The sequence below is a fragment of the Panthera onca genome, chromosome B2 (genome assembly GCF_046562875.1).
Source record: "Panthera onca isolate mPanOnc1 chromosome B2, mPanOnc1 haplotype 2, whole genome shotgun sequence".
NCBI lineage: Eukaryota > Metazoa > Chordata > Mammalia > Carnivora > Felidae > Panthera > Panthera onca.
Genome location: NC_138343.1, coordinates 9,756,942 through 9,773,086, shown reverse-complemented (window position 1 = coordinate 9,773,086; position 16,145 = coordinate 9,756,942). Strand labels below are relative to the sequence as shown.

At 46.0% G+C, this 16,145-nt stretch overlaps 1 long non-coding RNA gene across 1 annotated transcript in view; it reads right to left on the bottom strand.

Moving 5' to 3' along the window:
- Positions 1-3,239: 3,239 nt before the first annotated feature.
- Positions 3,240-16,145, bottom strand: part of LOC132666685 (uncharacterized) — a 30,973-nt gene continuing 18,067 nt past the window's right edge. The window contains exons 2-5 of the long non-coding RNA XR_013555487.2: positions 7,315-7,393; positions 7,038-7,137; positions 6,470-6,519; positions 3,240-3,636 (exon numbers count right to left, since the gene is read on the bottom strand). This is a non-coding gene — a long non-coding RNA (uncharacterized LOC132666685). The remainder of the gene's footprint in view (positions 3,637-6,469; positions 6,520-7,037; positions 7,138-7,314; positions 7,394-16,145) is intronic.

Genomic DNA, 16,145 nt, shown 5'->3' with positions numbered 1-16,145 from the left:
ATGACATCAAAGTTCACGGTGAAGCAGCAGGTGCTGATGTAGAAGCTGCAGCAAATTCTCCAGCAGATCTAGCTGAGGTAGTTAATGACGGTGGCTACACTAAACAACAAAAATTTGGTTAATTTTTTTAATGTTTATTTACTTTTGAGAGGTTGGGGAGAGGGGCAGAGAGAGAGGGAGACACAGAATCCAAAGCAGGCTCCAGGCTCTGAGCTGTCAGCACCGAGCCTGACGTGGGGCTCGAACTCACAAACTATGAGATCATGATCTGAGCTGAAGCCGGATGCACAACCGACTGAGCCACCCAGGCGCCCCACAAGTTTTTAATGTAGATGAAATAGCCATCTACTGGAAGAAGATTACATGTAGGACTTTCATAGCTAGAGAGAAGTCAATGCCTGGCTTCAAAGCTTCATAGGACAGGCTGACTCTCTTGTAAGGGGCTAATGCAACTGTTGACTTTAAGCTGAAGCCAATGCTCGTTCACCATTCCAAAACTCCGAAGGCCCTTAGGAATGATGCTGGATCTACTCTGCCAGTGCTCTCTCTATAAATGGAACAATAAAGCCTAGATGACAGGACATTTGTTTACAACATGGTTTACTGAATATTTCTTTTCAATATGTGAAATTTATTGTCAAATTGGCTTCCATACCACACCCAGTGCTCATCCCAAAAGGTGCCTTCCTCAATACCCATCACCCACCCTCCCCTCTCTCCCACCCCCCCATCAACCCTGTTTGTTCTCAGTTTTTAAGAGTCTCTTATGCTTTGGCTCTCTCCCACTCTAACCTCTTTTTTTTTTCCTTCCCCTGGTTTACTGAATATTTTAAGCCCACTGTTGAGACCTACTGCTCTGAGGAGGGAAAAAAAAACCCTTTCAAAATATTACTGCTCTTTGACAATGCACCTGCTCACCCAAGAGCTCTGAGGGAGATGGACGAGATAAATGATGTTTTCATGCCTACTGATGTAACATCCATTCTGGAGCTCATGGGTCAAGGAATAATTTTGACCTTCAAGCCTTATTTACGAAATACATTTCATAGTGCTATAGCTTCCATAGACAGTGATTCCTCTTATGTATGTGGGCAAAGTAAATCGAAAACCTAAAAAGGACTCACCATTCTAGATTCCATTAAGAACATTCGTGATTCATGGGAAGGGGCCAAAATATCAACATGAACAGGAATTTGGAAGAAGTGAATTCCAACCCTCATGGATGACTCTGAGGGGCTCAGGACTTCCATAGACGAAGTCACTGTAGGTGTGTGGAAACAGCGAAAGAACTAGAAGGGGAGCCTGAAGATGTGACTGACTTGTGCAACCTCATGATCGAACTTGAACAGATGAGGAGTTGCTTCCAAGGGAGGAGCGAAGACAATGGTTTCTTGAGATGGAAACTACTCCTGGTGAAGACGCCGTGAAGATTATTGGGATGGCAACAGAAGATTTAGAACATTACATGAACTTAGTTGATGAAGCAGTGGCAGAGTTTGAGAGGATGAATTCCAATTCTGAAAGACGTTCTACGGGTAAAATGCTGTCAAACAGCACCACATGCTATGGAAAAAATGTTCCTAAACGGAAGATTCCCATGGATGTGACAACCTTCATTGTTGTCTTATCTTAAGAAATGGCCTCAGCCTTCAGCAGCCACCATGCTGATCCACTGGCAGCCATTGACATGGAGGCAAGGCCCTCCCCCTGCACAAAAATTCTGAACGGCTGAAAGCTCAGATGACGGTTAGCATTTTTTTTAGCAATAAAGCGTTTTAAATTAAGGGTGTACCTTTTTTCAACATGATGCTATTACACAATTAGTACAATGTAAGTGTAACTTTTATAAAATTCATTCGATTCGCTTTATTGCAATATTTACTTTATTGCGGCGGTCTGGAACTGAACCCACAATATCTCTGAGGTTGCCTGCACTAAAATAAATAGACGAGAATGAATGCAATAAAACGCGTGCATACTGTTGATGGAACAGACTCAAGCGTGCTGCTGGTCATTCTCCGAATCAGTTCTGCGCCCTTTCCTGGCCGGCTCTGTGCCCGAGGCTGACTCCCGGCCTCACCGCCCATTCCGGCACCAGCTGTAAATGGGAGGACGTGAGGAGGGAAAGTGGGGCCCGTTTGCCTTGTTCCCTCCTGCGTTGCCATCAGGAGGACAGCTCCTTACTGGGCCCAGGCGACCCCTCCTCCCTCCAGGCCCAGGAACGGGCACAGCTTCCCCTACTGCCAGCTTCTGGAAGTCTTCGCGTCCCTCTCCTCCCCTGTCGGTGCCACAGCTGGCAAACCGAGTACAGCCTCTTCACCTGCACCACTTGGGATGAAGTGTCTCCAGCTGGAATCTTGTCCCTTATCTCCTCTTGTGCGTATGTGAGTTAGATATTTTTTTGTGTATATACAAATTGTGTGAGCATAACTGTCCATTCTCTTTTCTTTAAATTTCTTTAACTTTGCCGCTTTCTTTATTTTTAGATTATTCTCCATTGCTGACATACTAACTTAAAGTAACTCATATCTATATTGTGGTGTGTGTTTGTGCGTGTGTGTGTGTGTGTGTGTGTTTGTCATCAAGGGAAAACTTTTATTTTAGGGTGTCTGGCTGGCTCAGTCAGTGGAGCATGTGACTCTTGATCTTGGATTTCTGAGTTCAAGCCCCATGTTGGATGTAGAGATTCCTTAAAAATAAAAATCTTAAAAAAAAAAACACAAAAATGTTTAACTGTATGGGAGTTGAAAACATTCAAACAACAAACAATATCTTAAATAAAACAAAAAAAATTTTCAATGAAAAAAATGAGTTGCAAAATTTAAACTCCCCTAAATTAATCTATGAACTTAGAGCTAATCTATGTGAAATATTATGACCTTCTACTGGAGTGATCTTATTATTTAGGGTTTTTTCCCAATTAAAAAAAAATCAAAAGTCATTCAGGAAAATATTAAATTCTTGTACAGAGTTCTAATACATGTTCATGTATCTGAAAATGACACACAAAAATGCTGATGCCATACAAAAATGGTCTTCATTGTTTTAAATCTCAGTATGCGTGCCAAATTTTAATGATGGATAAAGTAATAGTGGACTTTTTATTTAAATCAAAATACAATACTTACATTATCTAATTCTGCAGTGTCCAATGATGTGAAAATAATGTATTCACAAGAATTATATCAAATGAATCTTTATTTGAAAAACACTATCCCAAAATTATATCTACTTGAATAAGAACGACCGTAGCGGCAATTAAATGACAGCAACCAAACCAAGAAGAGATCAGTGAAAACGACTGTGAAGACAGAAAACGCTTGCAGATGCGCGGAGGCTGTGGGTGACCAGGACCCGGCTGCCGTGGGCCGGGCCACACCTGCAGGGGAGCCTCGATCCCTGAGCCCTCAGCACGTGACCCTCCTCTTCCCTGGGGGGCTGGTGGCCCAGGGGACCCCCGGACACTTGCGGGCCTCTGTGGGCTGTGAGTGGAGCACCGGGAGCCAACGGGCCACTTGGGAAAGGCTGGGAGTCGGACGTGGCGTTGGCCAGCATTTGCCTGTGGCGATCCTTTCCTTCTCTCAGCTCCTCGAGGTTCCTCCAGTCAACACAGCTGCCGTCCAGCTTTCTCCAGCTCTGTCCTCAGGGAAGAGGATTTATTTGGGGAGAGAGGAGAGTGGGGGAGGGGCAGAGAGAGAGGGAGAGAGAGATTCCCAGGCAGGCTCCTCACTGTCGGTGCAGAGCCTGAGGCGGGGCTCAGTCTCCTGAACCAGGAGGTCACGACCCGAGCCGGAACCAAGGGTCAGACGCTCAACCAACTGAGCCACCCAGGCGCCCCACGGATCTCTTTCGATTGGAGGCAGTGCTTCTCTCCATTCTTTGCCCATGTCTTCGGCCGTCTTCCTCTAGAGGCTGGGTATCTGATTTGTGCAGTTCGTGTTTCTACGCACGCTGGGAAGTTTCTTCTCGACTCCCAAGCAGCCTGTTTCCTCCTCAAACAACTGTCTGTGATGTTGCACGATGTGTTCTTGATGTAATCCAGGCAGAATTGGAAGCTTCAGCTTCAACCGCAGAATCTCACTTTCAAGCTGTGAATGTTCACGCTACAAAGGTGCTTCTTCGGTTTGGAGTCTTGTTATTTGTCCTGCGAGCTGTTCATTCGTTTGTTTTCCTTCCCACAGTTGTCTGGCTATTTCTTGATTTTCCTCTTCGTACTTTGAAGGGACACCCTGAAGTCATCATGGTCGACACTCTTCAGATCAACTACTGACCGGTGGATGGGGCCATTGCCATCTTCTCTTTTGGTTGACTGCCCCTCTCTCTAAGGAGATCAGAGAAGGGGAAGGTCGTCAGCAGGTTTTCTGCCCTTGATATCAACTGGCTGAGTTTCTCCCTCGAGACCTGCCGCATCCCTGCGTTCGGCTGCTCCAGCCCTTCTCTCTCCTCCTCCTTTTCCTGGACTCTCTGCCTCCGTCTTGCAACTTCTTGTTTGGACGGTTCTGGACTTTCCTTCAAACCACCCATTATTTCCTCCTGAAGTTGTCCTCTGTCCTTCTCTGATGCCTTGAAGATGGGTTTTTCATCAGTTGCTTGGGAAAATTTAGGGGGCTGGCTCCCCTGTGCCTTTTTCAGGGAGTTGACGGTGACATCTTGGAGTGACGACCTGCTCAGGTTTGTTTTCATCGCCGACAAGCACAAGGTCTGTACGTGAGAGGACCGGCCTCCGCCCCAGGTGCCTGAGGGCCTCATCGGCCTGTGTCACTGGTGCGAAATTCTCACCACGTTCGCCACAGACTTTGTTGCAGGCAGAACACGGTTTGCCTAGAACCCTCACACTTCTTAAAGTTCGTAGTCTCTTTACACCCGAACGAGCACCGCGGTACAGACCGGGATCTCCCAGGGAAACACACAGAGGCCCGGGACATGGCTCCAGCTTTCAGAAATCACCCACAGGGCGCACCCCCCCCCCCCCCCCCCGCCACCACCCAGGTGCTCCAAGGCCAGCTGGAACGTGGATCTGGTGACGGGCGGCAGGCCCTCCATGGCTGCATCGCGCTCCACAGCGCTGTCTCCAAGTGCCAGCGTCCTGTGGGTCTCTACCGATGGCTCAGAACCCCGGAGAATGTTCTGCCTCTAAGATAAACAAGTGCCCGACAACCAGGGCAGAGTAGTCGGGCCGGGGGAAGGGGAGGCCAGCCAGGGGCCAGAAAGCAGTTCTCCCTAACTTGGCCCTGAAACAGAAAGGGATGTCACTTACACAGGCACGGGCTCAAGTGCAAAGGGCTGATGGCAACTTGGAGCCCCCGCTATTCCAGGCCCACCTGGCCCTACAGCAGACCTAGGGGGCTCAAAGCAGGTCCAGGCCATGTCCCTTTTCTCACACCAGAGCAAGTTAGGACAGAGTGGTGGGGCCCCTCTCCCTGTCCCTGGGTGAGGCTCATTTTCCTGATTTAAGGTTTCCTTCTGCTGCAGGAAGCCTGGTGCTGCCCACGAGATCCCGGGGATCCCACCCTTCTGAGTCTTCTTCTCTCCTCTGTATGTGGCCAGTGTGGGCAGGCAGGGGCCCCGGGCGGACGGATGTCCCCAAAGGTATTAACTAAGAGACCTGGATTCCAACCCTAACAACTCAGGAGAAATCAATCACAACTGGCAGGTCGTATGATTTCCCGGACTTTCTGTGGAGCCAGTAGCCCCTGTTCGACCCAGCGTTCCTGGAAGGGGTGACTCTGCTCCAGAGGTGACAGAGTGACCGGGTTCCTTCCCTCATGTGGCCCTCCATCTTGAGCCCGTGCCTCCCAAGATGGCCTCGGGGAGGGTCCCCAGTCCATGAGTCATCTTCAGAAGTGGGCCTCTGGGGAGGCGGTCCTTCTTTGGGCTCAGTTTACCACTTTTACTTCATTAAACCACATCTCACTCTCTGGTGTCTCTCGGGCAGACCCCGCTCAGGGCCTCCTTGTCCACCCCCAGGGACTCTGTCGTGAGCAGCTTGTCCCCAGTCCCTTTACTGAGAGGGACACAGGACAGCTGTTAGCCAAGGCCTGTCTGGGGGTCCTGAAGGGCTCCATGGGCGCAGAGAACAGAGGCTCTGACCAGGCCTGGTGGTGCAGGGAGGAGGCAGCCAAATGCCCACGGTGAGAGTGGCTTCGTTTCTTCTTCTTCTGTTTTTTTTTTTTATAAATGTTTATTGATTTTTGAGAGAGAGGGTGGGGGGAGGGGCAGAGAGAGAGAGGGAGACACAGAATCTGAAGCAGCTCCAAGCTCTGTGCTGGCAGCAGAGGTCACGACCTGAGCCAAAGTCGGACAGTCAACCCACTGAGTCACCCAGGTGTCCCCACCAATGCTTCTTCTTTTTGACTGGACTATTTTCAAGAGCAGTTTTGGGTTTGAAGGAAAACTGAGTACAAACAGAGCCCACCCAGCAGCACGCCTGTCTGTGACCCTATCAAACCCCAGCAATTTCACCACATACCTCCCCTCCTGTTTCCTTTCTGAGGTTCCTTCTGGTCAATTCTGCTGGTCCTGTTTGATTGAGAAAACAATTTATCAGTTATGATTTTTTCAAATAGTGGTCTATATTTAAGAGTCATCAAAACAAGACAATTTATTCCAAATGTATTCCAAACTACTAAGAATCCGCATGGAGCCTAAATTACATGTCACAGAGAAAAGCACAGTTTGGGAAGGATCACGTAACTAAAAGCCCCGTCATTTGCTTTTCTCTTTTTTACCTAATTGTGTTTTCTTCTTCAAACTCTTTTTTTCCTTCCTCGGATTCATTTTCTCCTATCCAGACTCTTTGCCTTTAAAGAAAACTCCAGTGGTGGGCAGCCATTAAAAGCAATAACATGTACTATGAGTTGTCAAGGGGGATTTGAAAGAAAAGTCATTTCTGACTGGGAATATCAGCCAAGAAAAAGGGAAAGAAGCTCTGTGTGTGTGTGTGTGTGTGTGTGTGTGTGTGTGCGTGTGTGGTGTGTATCTGTGTGGTGTGGGGGGGGGTGTGGTGGAACACATGTCTGCCTGTGTTTATGCCTCACCTTGGAATCTGAGCTTCAGGAATATTCTCAGACATCATCTGCTTCTTAAATTTTCAAACAGACACGACCCCAACAAGGACTAAATAAATGAAGATGACTTCTATTATAAAGGCAGGACAATTGCATAGATTATTTTAAAAACGTCTGAAGAAAAATAAGCTGGTATGGTAAGGAGGATGAGCTTAACCACTTTAGAAACTGTAAAGCAAGCAAGCAAGCAAGAAACTGTAAAGCATTAGACAAACGCAATATGTTGGTGTTACTGATAAATAATTACCTGTATTTTAATTTGGCTTTGCACCTGCAGTATTCTGTGACTTAAGTAGGATTGCTGGGAAGTCAGTTCTAGGGAGAAACTAAAAGGGAAAAAAAGTTACTTGTCTTTCCGCATTTGTCCCAAGTAGCTCAAATTTAGAGCGTTTATTTTAAATCACTCCTTCCTTCTGATGATCTTCTGTATTAATATAGTTGGACACTGAGATATAGAGTTATATTCTGCTTAGACAAATTCTTATATTGGCCACACTATACAATGAATGTAACTGATTAATGAATTAACCAGCTGGCAACCATACCTGGGTGTATTTTAGCACATTTTCAACTAAGACGGATGAAAGAGGTATTACAGACCACTTGGGAATCGTTAATAATAATAGCCTACATTTAGAGAAAGGAAGTTTGATGTTAATTTTCAGAGAAAACAGCCAAAATCTTGCAATATTTTCTGGGAGAAGGGGCAGTAGGTAGAACCCAGAACTTGGGTTATTTTGGGCAGCCATCCATGCTTTTAAGACTGATCCTTACAGAAATCACTTGGTTTGCAAAATTGTCAAGGGACTAAATGACTTAATCAACCTTTCTCATTTTTATCTGCAGTCAATCTGAGCTTATTATCAAACCACTCAAGTGATGGCCCTTGATTGAACAGAACATTCCACTGGGAGCAGCGTGAGTAGCCTTCCCTCCTGGGAGGGGGTACTCACAGGCATTGCATTATTCCTTTTTCACCTTCAACCTCTATAGGTAGAAACTTAAAAGCCATTTTGAACATCATCTCATTATCCCTTCAGTCTTGAGCTAGGAGTTGATTACCCTTAATTTACGAGGGGACACTATATTGAGAAGCAATCCCATTTCTCAAATGTCACATACAAAGTATTCTGTGTGGGGCCGAGAAGAGAATTCAAACCTACGGGTCATAATTCACCTTCTGCTTTGGCATTTACATAGCATAATATTATGACGGAGACTCGCCCCACCTTTGAAAAATAATGAGATATTATTGACAAACAAAAATCCTTTCGTGCACATGTAAAATCCTCTTTCCTAAGTCAAAGGTGGCTGGTTTTTTTTTTTTTTTTTGAGAGAAAAATAAATTCAGATGTTCAAATATAGCAGTGGTTTTATTTTATGTGTTTACTTTTTTAGTTCGAAAGCTCTTCTGTTTACCAGGAGCCCAAATGAATGTGTACAGTCCTCAAAGAGACAAACTAAGGTAACCCTGATTGTTTTGTTGACTTTGCTAAAGGCAATGGCCCAAAGCGTTAGTAATTAAAACCCATTTAAAATTAATTTAATTTCAGGAGGTCCACAAACCCATAAAATCAGACACACACAAAACTAACAGCCAAAGATGCCTTTTTGAAACCAATGGTTTTCAAAGTGAAAAGGCAGACACCAGAAGGGAGCAGAGCTCAGGAGAAAGAAAGGGAGTAGGGAGGGAGCCGGAGAAGAGAAAGTGCTCGCATTAGCCTGGGAAGCCGCCTTTCGAGCCCCAGCCCCCTGTTTCAAAGACAGGATTCCTTCGCTTTTTTGAGTTTCAAGTCGCTGAGCCATCATTCTGTTTCTCCCCAGAATGGAGCTAAACCGGACTGAGACATTTGGAAATGCTTCTCTGGGCAAACGTTCTATTTGTATACGTTTCTCAGAACAAATCAGGGCTGCCACAGACTAATCTTAAGTCCACAGAAATTGGGCAAGCACTTTCCGCAGTCGAGTGTGACCCCAGCTTTGCATTCAGGGAAGCGCTAACCCGTCGCTCACCACGCGAAGACACAGGCTTTTAGATCATCAAGCGTGGGTGTTTGGGGAAGTGGCGAATATATCTAAAGACGGGTCCAATTCTTGTTTCAAAGGAAAAATGTGGAAACAGACTGGTCCAGATGTGGAAAAGAGCATCACTGACAGTAAGTTGCAAGTGTGGGCAGCCCGAGTGTGAGAGCTAGCGGTGGGGTCAGAGTGTGGGGGAGCAAAGAACCTGAAGATAATGGAATCTTTCTCCACCTACCTCTTCCTCTTGCCAAGTGCACCCTTCCAATCGCCAAATGACCCGGCACCTAAAAAGGCAGACCACTTACAGACCCCTATTCTTGACGAAGACTCTGGAAATGACCCGATTCGACATCTGCTTACATACGGTGAGTTCAGCCAACCGTCCCTGACTGCGACGCTCATTACTTCCAGCCAGCTCTCCTGTAGCTGAGATAGTCTTGTTGGCACAGACGGATTCTTAGAAAGTTCTTCCAAATCCTAATTCTGCTCTCTTGAGCAAGAGAGGATACGACATTTTGCTCTGACATCTGCAAGCAATAGGGTAGCAGTGAGCCCTGGAGCTCCGGAGTCAGACGGGCATAGGTTCATACCCGCACCCAGGGACAGGTGTGTGGATACAGGTAGGTTACTCAAAGAGTCTAAGCTTCAATTTCCTTACCTGTGAAACGGAGTAACAAATATTCCCCGCTTCCTAGGTGTTTAGTGAGGATTGTTAAGATAAATCACCTAGAACAATGCCTAGCATATAATAAATGCTTAGGTAAATTAATGATTATCGTGGTGTGAAAGGCATAGACTTTGGAGTCAGCTGGTCCTGAGTTCAGATCCCAGCACCACTGTTAAGTAGCTGTCCATAGGCTCATGCATTTCCCTGAGCTTCAGTTTTTCCAGCTTTGGCATGTCTGCCTCAAAGGGATTTCGTAATGATTTAGTGAAAAAAAACCTTTAAGTGTTTAGTAAAATGTCTGCCCGTAATTTTTTCATCATCATCGTTACCCATGGTCTTTTTAATGTCCTCCTTAAAACACAGTGCTAGGAACTAATGCAATATTCCCAAAGCGGTCAGAAACAGGGCCAAGAATAGTGTGCAGAAAGTCTCCTCTGACCTAAACATGATACGTTTATTACTGTAGCAGTCTAATGCTGTATTTGCCTCTTCTCTTTCGGCCCCTCAGAAATAAGAGTATAAGAGGGAAAATACAGGCTCAGGGATCCACTGGATCTATTCCAGTCTTTCAAAGTAAGTCAGTAAAGGGGCACCCGGGTGGCTCAGTCAATTGAGTGTCTGACTTTGGCTTAGGTCATGATCTCACGATTTGTGGGTTTGAGCCCCGTGTCGGGCTCTGGACTGACAGCTCAGAGCCTGGAGCCTGCTTCGGATGAATTCTGTGTCTCCTCTCTCTGCCCCTCCCCCACTCACACTCTGTCTCCCTTCCTCTAAAAAAATAAATAAACATAAAAAAAAAAAAACAAACAGAATCCTTTTGGGGCACCTGGGTGGCTCAGTCGGTTGAGCGTACAACTTTGGCTCAGGTCATGATCTTGTGGTTCACAGGTTCAGGCCCCGCGTTGGGCTCTGTGCAGGAGAAAGAAAGGGAGTAGGGAGGGAGCCAGAAAGGAGAAAGTGCTCGCATTAGCCTGGGAAGCATTGCAGAGCCTAGAGCCTGCTTCAGATTCTGTGTCTCCCTCTCTCTCCGCCCCTCTCCCATTCACTCTCTGTCTCTCTCCCTCTCAAAAATAAGTAAACATTAAAAAAAATTTTTTAATAAAAAAATTTTTTTAAAAGAATCCTTTCTAGCTGTCTAGGTCTAAAATTGCAAAATTGCATTGTTCTATCATTAACAATTTCCTGTGGCACAAACTATCCAAGGCTATATATGTCCCTGGGACAGTCTCTCTTGGATCAGTCATAGGAGGGGTTCTCAGAATGAGTTCTTTTTCAACTCTCAAACATTCAAGAGGAAATTCTTCATGTCCCAAGACAAAAGTGACCAGCCTCCAGAAAGCTCTTGCAGCACACACACCGTTGCTTTTCCCACCAGCTCTCTCCCCTACCCACCTTTGTTTCTGCCCAGTTACAGAAACACAGTGTTTATATGTTTACACCATGTGCTTCCAAGGAGGCCAGGCTCCTACCTCGTCCCAGAGGGTAAATGTGCATTGGCCTTAGCCAACCATCCTTATTCCGGTCCCTCTGCCAGCACCCGATTTAGGAATGGGCAACATGCTGCAGTTCTAGACAATCAGATATGAGACGTGTAACACGAGGAGAAATCTATTTGAGTGGCTTCTGGCAAATGTTTCCCTGCTGTCAAAAACGCGTATAGGAGGGGGAAACTTCCTTTTCCTACCCCCTCCCTCCGCTGTGCTGGGAGGTAAAGCCTGCAGCTTCTACAGCCATCTTGTGACCACAGAAAGATAAATCTGAGTGGAAAAGGAAGCACACACAGCACAGCAGAGCAGAAAAATGGAAAACACCCAGGTCCTCCTTGACATCGTTGACTTGCTGAGTTAAGGATCCCCGCACTGCTGACCCCTAGCCGGCTTGCTATCTGAAATGCATTTAAAAAAAAAAAAAGAAAGGTCCTTGTTTAATGCTGTGCTTCCCAAACTACAATGTGTGCAAATAACCCATGTCTCTTGTTAAAATGCAGATTCGGATCCAGAAGGGGTGGGCTGGAGCTGAGGATCCCACAATCCCGAGCTCCCGGGTGGGGGTGATGTTGCTAGTTCTAAGCCCAAACTTTGAGTAGAAGGGCTTGTGTCATCTCAGAGAGATTTCTCTGCTATTTGTAGCTGAAATCATCCCAAATGATACAATCCTCAATCTAGCATCCTTGCTCATCACCTCTTACCTGTGTTCACGAAACCCAATTGAGGTCCGGAAAATTTTAACAGTAATTCCAGTCGACGTGAACCTGCAATTCGTGTTTCGACTCCGTTCCACACATTTCAATACCCCGCCATCACCAGCACCCTCTCACTCTTTTCTGCCTTTAAGTAAGGCACTCACGGCCCGGGCACCCAGGGTGTGACAAAGGCGCCTGTGAATGCCGGCTGCACGAGCCCCGCACCACCTCGGAGCGTGTGCCAGTGCACCTGGCCCAAAGGTGAGGCAGCTGCACGCACGTCGGTTCCTTCCTTGCCATCTCCGGCTCTAAGGAGAAATGCTTGAGCGCTTTTGCAAATCAAAACCTTTTCATCCTGAATTTGGTGATTCACCCTGAACGGCGTCTTCTTGGAAAGTCTGTAATGCGCTATTGTGTAAGATGGGTAAAATTGGCCTGTCTCTTTGACAACGCTCCTCTTCTCATGGCTCAGGGCTGGGCTGGGGGAGGTGAAAGAGTCACAATAAAAGGCGTCCTTTACACACAGCCGCCCTCCCCGGCTGGAGCGGTGTACCTGCGTGGGCCGGGCTGTCTGCACCCCGTGCGGTCGGTATTACTAGCCCCCTTTGTTCATCGCATAGCCTCTGGACGAGAACTAGGTTTCGGCAGGTACGAAGATGGGGCTTGTTTTTAACAAGGCAAATTTACAAAGCTTCCACACTAGAGAAAAAAAAAAAGTGTGGGGGAGTCAGACATTCAAAGGCCATGCCAAATTTGCTTTTCCCCAAAGCAGGGAGAGACAAAGGAAATCTCAAGCATACCTCCCAGACACAAAGGACATGTGTTTACCCTCCAAATTCAAGCTGAGTGAACTCACCTCATTATCCCAGGAGCTGGTCACTAATTCTACCCAGTTAAAAAAAAAAAAAAAAAAAAAAAAAACACCGAAAACAAAACAAAAACACCCAAAACAAAAACCTACAGTCTCAAACAGTGTCATATTATCTTTGCATCTGGGTCTGCTGACAATTCTTTCAGTGTCACACAACTCTACACTACAGACTTTCATGTATATTCTCTTCCTTAATCCTTGCAACAACTCTGTCAAGTAGATACTTGGATTAGTGAGAGAAAGGTCCAGAATCTGAAATGTCCAGAATCTGAATCCAGAACCCAAGAGATTTTTACAAGAGGAACAGGTAAAATTGCTTTGGGAAACTATGCCAAATGGTGCTAGAACAGTTTTAGAACATTCATACTTTTTCCCCCCCCGACACAGCTGAAGCAGACCTCTCCTTGGCTCCTGCCTCAGTAGTATGGTCGCGGTCTTTGGGGACAGGACAGATGACCACAAATTTCCAGATACCTTGAAGCCCTGGATTTAGAGCCCACAACTACGTGGCTGGGGCAAGACTGTCTGGGTCAGGGCTTGTAAGTAGCCACTGAGAAGCCGAGTCCAGTGTGGCTCCCTTAGCCATTGTTCATTTGGACTAATGCTTGCTATTTTTAAATGTAGAAATCTCATGTAAAAAGATGTTTTTGTTTTGTTTTGTTTTGTTTTAATTCTCCGAAGAAGTCAGAAGATCTGTCTACACTGGGTCATGGGACAATAAGATGACTGCTAAAGAGTGAGAGCCCTTTTATTCAAGGAAGGTGCTCTCCAGTCAGCACACTGAAGCTCTCCCTGCTCTATCTTCAATACGGGGTCCAATGTCACTACCAATACCAAATGTCTCTCTAAGCCAAGCTTTCTCAACCTCGGAACTCTTGGCATTTGGGTTCAGATAATTCTTGGTGAGGCGGGGGGATGCTGTCCTACACATTGTAAGCTGTTGAACAGCATCCCTGGCCTCTACTCACTAGATGCCAGTAGTAAGTATCCTCCACAGCAGTTAGCACAACCAAAAACGTCTCCAGATACAGCTGAAGGTCCCCGGGGGGCGGGGGGGATGGCCTCTGAGGGAGAACCACCTAAACTTCTTCATCCACTTCAGATCCTAGCCAAGCCCCCACCCACACGAGAGTCTGGATCTCCTGCCGCCTACAAATAGTCCCCCGTACGACCAAGGATGGAAGGTCTACAAATCACGCTGATTTCCTTCAACTTCAGGCTCTGTGTTCCGTTTAAAACGAGTGTCCGTCTGGATGAGGCAGTACATCAAGTATCCATCATTTGTATCTCGGACTTTCCGGATCCTTTCTTAAGGGCGGCTTTCATAGGAAAAGGGGTAAGAGGAACATGAGACCACTGGGTTCAGAAGGCAAAGTGATTTTAAGAAGGGAGGGAACAGAGCAAGGACCCAATGGGCGACATCATCGCCTTAAGCGCCAGCCCAGCAGGCACCCACCTGAAACAGAGCTTTACGAGGATCACCTGTGCTCACGCTGAACCCTGCCGCTTTGAATGAGGAGAATAGATGTTCACAAGTCCACCGCCTCCCACCTTGCTGAATGATGCACCTCATCACATTCTGATGAAATCCGGACGCAATCAACATTCTTGTTTTAACTAGTTGTTCTGGCAAGGGGTCTTCCTCCAAGCTCAATTTCCCACGTTGGCAACACGGCTAAGAAAAACATACCCATTTGCCAGCTCCCCTCACCGTCCACCCTAATTAGAGCCAATGTTGCTGCTCCCTTCAAAATGGCTGTGGAGGGCAAAGGGACGCTGTAAGGAGGGTGGCCCTCTGCAGGGGTGAATGCTCCAAGCGTCCTCTTGGCAGGGACGTCAGGATCTGAGGAGAGTCACTGCGAGAACTTTGGGGTGGGACAAAGCCAACTTTACAAGTTGTTTATAACTGAGCAACCACAAGAACCTCATACACCAAAACCTTTGGAGTTGGGGCACCTGGGTGGCTCAGTCGGTTAAGTGTTCGACTTCGGCTCAGGTCGTGATCTCACGGTTCATGGGTCCGAGCCCCACGTCGGGCTCTTGCTGACAGCTCGGAGCCTGGAGCCTGCTTCGGATTCTGTGTCTCCCTCTCTCTCTGGCCCTCCCCCCACTCATGTTCTGTCTCCCTCTCTCTCTATCAAAAAATAAATAAACATTAAAAAAACAATCTTTGGAATGTGGCTAAAGCAGTACCCAGAGGAAATGTATAGAATTAAAAGAATATACTAGAGATCAAGAAGGCTGAAAATAAACTCAGAAAGCTATAAGCGACACAAAAATCATTTTTTTAATGTAGAAGGAGTTGGTGCAATAAAAGAAGATATTAATAATAAAATACTATTAAATAATAAAATTATTAAAATAATAAAAATGAAATAAAATTTATTTTATTAAAGATAAAAATAAGAATTGGGGTGCCTGGGTGGCTCAGTCAGTTAAGCCACCAACTCTTGATCTCAGGTCAGGTCATGATCTCACAGTTTGAGTTCAAGCCCTGCATCAGGCTCTGCACTGACTTGCAGAGCCTGCTTAGGACTGTCTCTCTTCCTCTCTCTCTGCCCCTCCCCTGCTCATATTCTCTCTCTCTCAAATAAACATTAAAAAAATTAAAATAATAATAAAATAAACAATTTTTGACAAGTATGACAAAGAAACAGAGATCAAAGTCATACATAAATGGCATTAGGTATGAAAAGGGGCACATAAGTATAGTTGCAGATGAGAGATTTTAAATCCTGAGACACGAGAGACCCTCTCTGCTCTGTATCAAACCCTACCCGACACATTTTGCTTTTCTGCACAAAACAGACAAACGCTTCCTCCATAAGACTCTATGCATATCCCTAGTATAGCACCTATTCTGGCACAGATTTTGCATTTGTCTCACGACTAGCCTCAGCCCTCCTTTATGGAAGGGAATAGATCCTTTTTGTTTCAGAACCCTAGCTTTGGGCACGCCTGGCATACCGTTAGTGCACAATAAATGTCTGACGAATGAATTCTGGGAAAAGAAACAGGCTGAGGAAATGGCTGAATATATGAAGAGAAAGGTTTGAAGGAAACAGGCGTATCCGATCCTCAAAAGAGACAATTACAGAACATACCACAGCTGCCTTCAACAGTGTCACTGGTCATGGGAAGGAAGGATTGAGTTTTTTCTGCAGAGGAGACCCAGTGAATAGAACTTACATCAGTGGACACGACAGAGACCAAAAAGACCCGAAATGGCAGAAGAGCCAATTGGATTATTTGACTTTATTAAGATGCCTTTCTTTCCCAGAAATCTTCTATTTAAATTATTTAAAGGTAAGAGATATGTTTTACTTCTTTCAAATT